Here is a 9,047-nt window from a genome sequence, read left to right on the forward strand (position 1 = left end):
TATAAGGACAGGAGAGATATAGAAAATAATGGTTTTGTGTGATATAGTTATCTCTAGCCAATGTTGTGTCCAGGCACTTTTACAGTGTGCTGTTGTCAATGTTTCTTACTCCTTGGAATGTCTGCCTACTACTCCCAAGTAAATCATCACAGCCAATTTCTTTTTTATTTATTTTTTGTCTGTCAGGGATGTTATTTGAAAAGAAATGTGCTGGTCTGCCTTTGTCGTCAATGATATTTTCCCACAACTTCCAAAGTCTCCTGCTAAAATAAAGTCTGCTTTTGCAGAGCAATCATAGTTGCTTTTCTTATTTCAGTGCAAAAGTTAACAGGAATCCCCTAAGGGAAAGTGAGAAAATTAATGCATCTTCAATTTAAGGTTATCAGGATGAGATATTTGAAAAACTAGTCCACGTAAATTAAGTTACAAAGTCCTGATTTACTTTATAAAAGGCAGGATGGTATAGTGGACAGAACATTATACTGGGATGCTCAAGTCCTAGCTTTGATTCCCAGCTCTGTAACTGATTAGCTAAGTGACCTAGTAGCAGAAGAGATTGGGAAAAGTTCAGTAGGAACCATTTTATAGATAAAGAAATGGAGGGATTCTGAGAGATTGTGATTCCTTCCAGTTCACAATGCTACAACATAGTGGAACTGGGATTTGAACTCAAGCTTTTTTGGAATTCAGTTTCCAAGATCTATTTTCCTATAGCAAACAGAGATTTCTCCTTAATGATTCACATAGTGAGATCAAAAAATGTATTAGTCATATTAAACTTAAACCAAGGGTTCTGTAGATTTTGAGGGAGAAGGGTCAATGAATTTGCATGAGGAGAAAAATACATCTTTATTTTCACTTACCTTTAACTGAATTTATTTTTTGTTTCCTTCAATTATGAATGTAAGTGATGAACCATAGTAGTATCATCCATACCTACATCTTTTGCGCCAATAGAAATTGCACACGATTTCACTATTGTGGATATTTCTATTTACTTTTTTTTAGTCCAATTTTAGTTGATTTTTGAAAATATACACAAAAATGTTGAATCATTTTATGCATCTTCAGCAGCTGGAGCATCTCCACCCTTGGTGTTCCTGGTATATATCACTTGTGCTCTGTGTTTGGAAACCAGCTTAATCAGACCTTTACTAAGCAGTTCCTGGAGGGCTCCTCAGGCTAGAGAACCCCGAATCTTCAGTCTCTCTGAGACTACTGCAGGGGTGATGAGTTTATAGTTGGGGACCTCCTTGCAGAGTTTGTTGTATGTTGCTTTGTCAAACAGAACCAGATTGTTGAGCTTGTCTTGAACTTTTCCCTTGGACCACTTCTTCTTCTTAGCTTTGCCCCCAGACTTGTTCATGGGATCTTTGTCCTTCTTGGCCAATTTCCTGGCATCTTCCTTCTTCTTATCGTCCTTGGGCGGCATGGTGAGGCTTCAAGGAACTCCTGGTGCTGCCACCTCCAAGCTAAGATGTCGGACCTTCTATTTACTTTTAAGTCCAATAATACTTCAAAATTACTATGTTAATTAGACCTGCTGCTGTATCACAGATGATTGGGCATCCTACCTATAGGTTATATTTCAGCATAACTAGTTTTCTTTGTAATTCTGTTTTTTATGCATTTAAAAACATCATTCTATGAAAGAGCCCAGGCTTCACCGGACTGCCAAAGGTATCTAAGACACACAAAAAAGTTAGGGAATCCCTGACTTTAACAAACATGCTATTTTAATTTGAAATCCCTGCACTAAATGACTTCTAAGGTAAATTCTCAGCTCAAATGTGTCTGATTCTAGAATTCATTTGCTTGCCAAGATATGTTGTTCATGTTTTGTTGGGGGTTCAGGGCTCTGTTAGAAAATCCTGGTGAGGAATTCCTTTCACGAATGCAACTCAGCATCTCATAAATGTATTTATTACCCAGAGTCTTAGAGAGAACCCAGGATATTGAGAGTTGAAGTAATCTGTCCATGGTCATAGACCTAGTATGGGTCAGAGGTAGAACTTATATTGGAGTCTTCTTGACTGCAAGGCTGGTGCTCTGTCCACTCTTTCATATTGCCTCTCATCGGATGATGATGCATTTAGGGAAAATATTATAGTAGAAAGTGACTTTCATTTGTAGTCAGAAGAGTTGCTTTTGACCCCTTGTTTTGCCATTGGCTACATGTGTGACCTTGGGCAAGTCATTTTCTTTCTCTGGGCATTGGTTTTTTCCTTTGTAAACTGGCAGTTTGACTCTACGAGATTCCTTCCACTTCAAAATCTTTTGATTCAGCACAGAATTTCTAGTCTGATGCATTTAAGTGTTTGTTTAAAGATTGCTAGCTACTTGCTATAAAAGCTGAGGACAGAAAACTAGGAACAGAGCAAATTAAAACTCAAGTGTGAGGAGCCATTGCCAGCTGAAGATCAATCAGGAATGAAAAGAAAGCACATCTGAAATTATAATGTAAGTCAATGGGAAAATAATGACGTTTAAGAGAGAGCTAAAGTTTCTTTTTTCTCTTTTTATGGACACTTATTTGAGAGCCTGAAAATAGGCTTTGCCTTAGAGATATTTTAATGATGTTTCAGCTTTAGTTTATTGAATTTAGCTCAATTTTATGGTTCACCAAATTATTCTTACCACAGGAACTTTGGTTAAAATGTTGTTAAAAACATAAACACATTTTCACATTAATAAAGCTTTAAGCAGAGACAAGAAAATTTGATTACGCAGCATTTCATATTTTTATGGCCAAAATTCAGCTTTTGAAGTTTATCATCAATCCAGTTAAAAATATTAATGAAACACCTACTATGTGCAAGGCACTGTGCTAGATGCTGGAATATAAAAATGAAACATGAAATAAATCTTGCTCTGGAGGAGTTTATACAACAAATGGAAGAAGAAGACATATTCATAAATACTAATGATACCAGGCAGACTGCAATAAGTTCAGAGAAGACCAGGAGAAATCCTATGAGAAAATTGGGGAAAGAGAGAATAGATCTTTCAGCTGGGGGACACTAAATATGTTTTTACCATAGGAAGTGACATAAGTGGGCCATGAAAATGAAGGACCAAAGATAGGATGACAAAAGGACAAAGTTAATAGTCTGTTTTTCCTACAACTTTGACTGGGAATAGTTTGAGATAAATCCTCTCAGTTTCCAATATTTTGCCACCGCAAAAAGGACTGCTATTCATATTTTTGCACATAGAGATCCTTTCTACCTTTTTATGATCTCTTTGGGATATAGACCTAGTAGTGGCATCACTGGATCAAAGGATATGCCCTTTGGGCAAAGTTCCAAATTGCTCTCCAGAATAGTTGGATCAATTTACAACTCCAGCAATAGTGCCTTATGTAAGGGCAAGCAAAGTGGGACTTTTTATTTTCTTTTGTTTTGGAGTGCTTCTTAGCACTTAGGCAATTGAATGCCTTTAATTGAGTCTCACTTTTGTCTATAGAAAGGCCCACAGCCTTTTGCTAATTAGGTCACAAGAGGTGTGAAACTCTTGAGTGGTGTGAAATGCTCCGACCCTGAAGAAATGTATATATACTCTAGGTTGGCATTTTGTTTGGGGCTCTCTCATTGAAATAGTGTTGGTGTGCAGATTTTGGATAGCTGTTAAGGAGCTCCCCAGCTTTGAAAACCCAGATGTTGGTACATCTGTCTCTGGTAACTATGTATATATAGCTTTGGTCAGACACCTAGAAGCCTGTCTGTTGATTCGTATTATTTGCTGTGTTTATATTTTCTCTGTTTGTAATTTCTGTTTGTATTTGCTCTGAAGTTTAGGATGCTGACTTTTCTCCCTGAACTAAGTGAATGATATGCGTATGTTTGATTAAAGTTGCTTTCCTTAGAAAAGCAGATCAAAGATTCTGCGATAGCAGCCTTCCTGTGTGCTGGTGTTATTGGCCTTACACAGCCACAGTAGTGGTAAGTAGCATTGTTGTTACACCTTAGTATTCTGTTTTTCAAACATCCTCTCCAATATTTATCGTTTTCCTTTTTTTTGTCATAATAGCAATCTGATAGGTGTAAGGTGGTGCCTCAGAGTTATTTTAACTTGCATTTCTCTAATCAAAAGTGATTAAAAGCGCTTCTTCATATGCCTATAGATAGCTTTGCTTTCTTCATCTGAAAACTGCCTGTTCATATCCTTTGACCATTTATCAATTGGGTAATGACCTATATTCTTATAAATTTGACTCAGTTCTCTATATATTTTAGAAATGAGGCCCTTATCCAAGACACTTGTACAAAGATCATTTCTCAGCTTTCTGCTTTCTTTCTAATCTTGGTGTGCAATGGTTTTGTTTGTGCAAAAGCTTTTTAAATTCAATATAATAAAAAAATCTATCTTACATTTTGCAATGCTCTCTATATTTTGCTTGGTCATGAACCTGTAACTCACTTAACTTCTCCTTTAAGAATTTGGATGCTATACACTTGGTACATACGTGTTTAGTATTGATATTACTTCATTGTCTATTGTATCTTTTAGAAAGCTGTAGTTTCTTTCCTTATCTCTTCCAATTAGGTCTGTTTTAGCTTTTGCTTTGTCTGAGATCAGGATGGCTACCCTTGCTTTTTTTTTAACTTCAGCTGAGGCATAATGAATTCTGCTCCAGCCCCTTACCTTTACTCTGTGCGTCTCTGCTTCAAGTATATTTCTTGTAAATAATACTGTACGATTCTGGTTTTTGATCTACTCTGCTATCCATTTGGTTTTTTATGGGAGATTTCATTCCATTCACTTTCACAATTATGGTTACTAATTTTGCATTTCCATCCATCCTATTTTTCCTCTGTTTTCTCCTATCTCTCATTTTACCTTTTCCCTCCTTGACAGTGCTTTGCTTCTGTCTACCACCTCCTCTGGTCTGTCCTCTCTTCTGTCAGGTTCAACCTTACCCCTGCCCCCACTGCCTTTGCTTTCCTACCTTCCTGTCTGTAAAGATAGATTTCTATATTCAACATACACATATACATATTTACATATACACATATACATATATATGTGTACATATATTTACACATATATGTGTGTATACATATACACACATGTATATATGTGTGTATATACATATATGTGTATATCTATATCTATAAAATTCCCTCTGAGCCAAAACTGATGAGAATAAGGTTCAAGTGATGCACATCGCCTACCTTCCCATCTTTCCATCTACTGTAATGTCTTTCACTCCTCTACATGTGAAATAATTTACCCCATTCTACCTCTCGCTTCTGCACCCAGTGTACTCCTCTTTTTCATCTCTTAATTTTTTTTATGTCATTCCCTCAAATTCACCTTATACCTGTACCCTCTGTCTATGAATATTCCTTCTTGCTATACTATTAGTGGTACAATTTTTAAGAATTAGAAGTATCATCTTCCCACGTAGGAGTGTGAACAGTTCAACTCCATTGAATCCCTTGTGTCTTTTTTTCTTTTTCCATTTGTAGGCTTCTCTTGGGCCTTGATATTGGAGATTATTTTTTTGTTCAATTCTCATCTTCTCCTTATAAAAGCTCGAAATCCTTCAATTCCATTGAATAATCATGTTTTTTCCTTTGAAGTATTACACTTAATTTTGCTGGGTGGGTGATTCTTGGTTGTAATACTAGTTCCTTTGCTTTTCAGAATATTATGTTCCATGACCGCCAATCCTTTAAGGCTGCAGCTGCTAAGTCCTGTGTAATTCTGATTGTGGCTCCCCAATATTTGAATTGTTTCTTTATAGCCACTTAGAGTATTTTTCTTTGACATAATAATTATGAAATTTGGCCATAATGTTCCTTTTTTATTTTGGGTTCTTTTTCCCAAGGTGATCAGTAGATTCTTTCAATGCCTAATTTGCTCTCTGGTTCTAGGATATCACAGTAGTTTTCCTTGAAAATTTCTTGAAAGATGCTGTGCAGGTCCTCCTTTTGATGATGGCTTTCAGGTAGTCTAACGATTCTGACATTGTCTCTTCTGGATCTATTTTCTAGGTCAGTTGTTTTTCCTGTGAAGTATTTTACATTTTCTTCTATTTTTTAATTCCTTTGAATTTCTTTGAGTGATTCTTGATGTCTCATCGAGTCATTAGCTTCCACTTGCCCAATTCTGACTTTTAAGGGGTTGTTTTCCCAGTTAGCCAGAGCAAACTTTTTCATGATTATAGCGATTTCAAAATGAAATTTGTTACTTCAAAAAATAGTAGGTTCCTCTTCTTGCAGTTCTTCAAGTAGAGGTTGGATGACCACTTGTAAGGCATGTAAGAATGAGGATTCCTTTGCTGTATAAGTTGAATTAGATGATCTCTGTATCTTCAAACTTCTTAAATTCTGTGACACTAATTCTATGTCCCGGGGAATTAAGAAAGTCCTGAGAGTTGCATTTGAACTGAGCTTTTAGAGACCCTATGAATTCTAAGAGCCCAAGCTGAGGAAAAACAGCATTTCAAGTATAAATGCAAGATAATCTGTGCTGATGGAGACTAGGTCCTTTGATCATTCTTCATCCATGTATCCATCTATATCTGTATTGACTTGTTTGGATTCTTACTCTATACTCTCTAATTTGATTTAAAATTATACCTAGGAGAGTCTGCAATGTTCTAGAGCTTTATGCAGTCAGTACAAAAGCGTTCACAAAGAGGCATAAAAGAGACCTTATGGTATATTGGGAGTTATTCCTGTATTTGCCCTCTGTGTTGGACATCCACTATGACTTCCATAAGTATTCTGTTGTTATTCAGCCATTTCAGTCATGTCTGACTCTTTGTGATCCCATTTGGGGTTTTCTTGGCAAAGATACTGGAGCAGTTTGCCATTTCCTTCTCTAGCTCACTTTACATATGAGTGAAATGAAGCAAATGGTGTTAAGTGACTTGTTCAGGCTCACACAGGTATTATCTAATGTAGGATTTGAACTTAGGGCTTCCAGACTCCAGACCCGGTGTTCTATCTACTGTGCCACCTAGCTGCCTCTGTTTTTCATTCTATCTCCCTGTTTTGTCCCATTTTTTTCCATGGTGATAGAGTCCTATTTACAAAATTTTCTCTATGATTGAATCTGTAATGGAATCTGCTATGAATAATCCTCATATTTGTTTGAGAGACAACTGTGTTTGCTAAAATAGGACAAGAGATCTCCTACTCCCTCCACTTCAGCCAATGGTATGTCTGAATGATTAAGAAAAAAGACACTTAAGTGACATTTTAAAATATTCAGAGCTTGTTTGTTTATATAAAATATCATTTTATTTGGCCATTATGACAACTTTGGGATGTCCATGATATAGATTATCTAGTCACATTTATTCAACTGGAGAAACTGAGACTCAGATTAATTCAGTGACTTGCTGTTGGGCACATATCTGATAAATATCAGAGGCAGGATTTGAAACCAAGCCTTCCTGACTCCAAGCACTCAGCTACCTTGAAATTACAACCTCTAAAGGTTATGGAATCAGTATGGGTCTACTGTGCAAATCATCCGTGAAAGCCCATCTGCTCTGTTCTCATATTATCATCAAGACTGTCATCAATGTATATTTAAAGATAGTACTCAGAAAAATTTAATAGAGAGGAGAAAGGAAGAGAACATGGCTCACCAGTTACTATTATCTTCTTGATCATATTTTCAGGTTTAATACTACTGCCAGAGATCTTTTTCACCTCTACTCGAATTTTCATCTTTTTGAAATATCTTGAAAACCTGAGTGCCTTTAAAATTTTACAGTATTTTCTCCAACAGAGAGTGCTTGGGTGAAGGGTTTAAACTTTATTTAGCTGGTAAGGAAGAACTTTTGTTGACACTTTAGTAAAGAAATGACTTAACTAGTACAATGATTTAATTATGGAAGAACATTAGGAAGATTGCATCTATTCTTGATCTTCATAAACATATTTTATATTATAAACAAATTTGCTAAATATATATGTATTATATATATATATTTAAGATCTTAAATACATGTATGAGTAAGATTACATATATATATATATATATATATATATATATATATGCATATATATGCACACAAATATGCATGTATATATGTGGGGCATCTGGGTTGCAAAGAGGATAGAGCACTGGGCCTGGAATCAAGAAGACTCATCTTCATGAGTTCCAATCTGGCCTCAGACATTCACTAACTGTGTGACCCTGGGCAAGTCATTTAACTTTATTTGTCTCAGTTGCCTCATCTGTAAAATGAGCTGGAGAAAGAAATGGCAAACCAGTCTAGTATCTTTGCCAAGAAAACCCAAAATTGTGGTCACAGAGAATTTGACACAACTGAAACAACTGACCAACAACAAATATATGTGTGCATAGATGTAGTTATTTATGTATATACATATATGTATATACATATATATAATATGTATATAGATGTATACACATACACATACACATGCATACACATATTTAGGACCTTGCATCCACAGAACTGTTAAGTAATATAGTCTTGCATTTTAGGCTTAAAGATCACTGTTGAGTAGTTATTTTAAAGTTGTATAAAGTCTCCAGGACACTGAGGTCATATACTTAACTCTCTACTAGTTCAGTGCATTGGAGCCTGAAATTGGTTTATGGACTATCTCAAATGTGATAATTTATGTAAAGTGCTTTGCGAACTTTAAAGTGATATGTGTGTCAGGGATTATTCATAGTCTTCCTTGATTTTGTCTCAGTTGCTTCCTTTGCTATTTTGAATTTTAATCCTATAATTTGTCTCGTGGTACCATAGAAAATGGAGTCATCAAACAATCTAGAAAAAATAAACTCGAGAAGTCAATATGCAATTTCTGACTATTTTTAACAGTTTATAACTTTTTTTAAAACAAAAATAAGCGTGTTTAAGGCACTCCTATAATGGTAATGAGTCTAGTGATAAAAAGTAGACACTATGAAATAGTTTTATTCCTCATACTAATGGAGTATTTAATTCTACAGTGTACTAAATGATACCATAATAGCTAAACATTAATATTTCTGTTGAGGTATTAATTTACCACTTGGAAGTATCAGTAATTTAACTAATTGTTTAT

General features: G+C 35.5%; 1 pseudogene; it reads right to left on the reverse strand.

Annotated features, from left to right (window-relative positions):
• Nucleotides 1-1,057: 1,057 nt before the first annotated feature.
• LOC118844828 lies at nucleotides 1,058-1,457 on the reverse strand (annotated as a pseudogene).
• Nucleotides 1,458-9,047: the final 7,590 nt, after the last annotated feature.

Source organism: Trichosurus vulpecula, chromosome 3 (genome assembly GCF_011100635.1).
Source record: "Trichosurus vulpecula isolate mTriVul1 chromosome 3, mTriVul1.pri, whole genome shotgun sequence".
Lineage (NCBI taxonomy): Eukaryota > Metazoa > Chordata > Mammalia > Diprotodontia > Phalangeridae > Trichosurus > Trichosurus vulpecula.